The sequence below is a fragment of the Odontomachus brunneus genome, unplaced genomic scaffold (genome assembly GCF_010583005.1).
Source record: "Odontomachus brunneus isolate Ranch 3 - 2012 unplaced genomic scaffold, Obru_v1 Obru_scaffold_089, whole genome shotgun sequence".
NCBI classification, from domain to species: domain Eukaryota; kingdom Metazoa; phylum Arthropoda; class Insecta; order Hymenoptera; family Formicidae; genus Odontomachus; species Odontomachus brunneus.
In genome coordinates, this window is record NW_022639539.1 from 763,277 (window position 1) to 763,600 (window position 324).

Genomic DNA, 324 nt, shown 5'->3' on the forward strand with positions numbered 1-324 from the left:
ACGGCTGCCACGTCACAGTATATACAAAAACATCAAATTTGTAGACTAAGAAGGTGCCAGCCGTATAATATTGGGAGTACAAATTAGTTCGGTCCGTTTTTTTGTGGTCAAAAATGCATTTATTTCAGAACAAAATGAATGAACAGATTAATCAAAGTATTGTCCATCGCTGGCTACTGCTTTTTCCCACCTCTCAAACAATTTTCGAATTTCATCTCGAAAAAATATCTCGTCTTTTGAGGCGATCCAAGTTAGGAGCCAATTTTCGATTTCTGCGAAAGAAGTGAACCGGTGACCTGCCAAATCGTGCTGCATCCGTCGGAA